The sequence below is a fragment of the Galeopterus variegatus genome, unplaced genomic scaffold (genome assembly GCF_000696425.1).
Source record: "Galeopterus variegatus unplaced genomic scaffold, G_variegatus-3.0.2 Scaffold1554, whole genome shotgun sequence".
NCBI lineage: Eukaryota > Metazoa > Chordata > Mammalia > Dermoptera > Cynocephalidae > Galeopterus > Galeopterus variegatus.
The window spans coordinates 44,455-45,253 of record NW_007727665.1 but is presented as its reverse complement, the minus strand read 5'-3'; the positions used below and the strand labels follow the sequence as shown (position 1 = coordinate 45,253).

Genomic DNA, 799 nt, shown 5'->3' with positions numbered 1-799 from the left:
AAAGCAAATATTGTTGGATCTAAAGGGAGAGATAGACCTCCTTAAAATAATAGTAGGGACTTCAACACCCTTCCATCAACATAGGATACATCTTCTAGACAAAAAGTCAACAGAGAAACATTGGATTGAATCTATATTGTAGACCAATTGCACTTCACAGTCATCTACAGGACATTTCATCCAACAACTACCCAATATACATTCTTCTCATCAGAACACGAAACATTCTCCAGGATACACCATTTATTAGGCCAAAGTCAAGTTTTGGCTGATTTCAAAAAATTGAAATTGTATAAAGTATCTTTTTGGACCACAATGGAATAAAACTAAAAATCAGTAACAAGCAAAAATATGGAAATTATACAAACACATAGAAATTAAACATGCTCCTGAATGACAAATGGGTCAAAGATGAAATTATGCAGGAAATAAAAAATATTCTTGAAATAAATGAAAATAAAAGTACGCATACCAAAATGTATGGGATACTGCAAAAGCAGTACCAAGAGGGACGTTTATTGCAATAAGTGCTTACATGAAGAGAATAGAAACCCTTCAAATAAGCGATGCAATGTTACACCTCAAAGAATTAGAAAAAGAACAATTCAATCCCAAAATTAGTAAAAGGGGAGAATAAAGATTAGAGCAGAACTAAATGAAATAGAGTCCAAAGGAAAAATGATACAAAAGATTGATGAAATAAAAAATTGGTATTTTGGGAAGATAAACAATTGACAAACCACTGGCTAGACTAAGAAAACAAGAGAGAAAACTCAAATAAAAATCAGAAATGAAAAAG

At 31.7% G+C, this 799-nt stretch overlaps 1 protein-coding gene across 1 annotated transcript in view; it reads left to right on the top strand.

Moving 5' to 3' along the window:
- The window catches only part of LOC103594422 (alpha-1,3-mannosyl-glycoprotein 4-beta-N-acetylglucosaminyltransferase C-like), a gene marked incomplete at its 3' end in the record, with an annotated part of 27,916 nt that overhangs the window by 5,630 nt on the left and 21,487 nt on the right, over nucleotides 1-799 (top strand). The window lies entirely within an intron of this gene.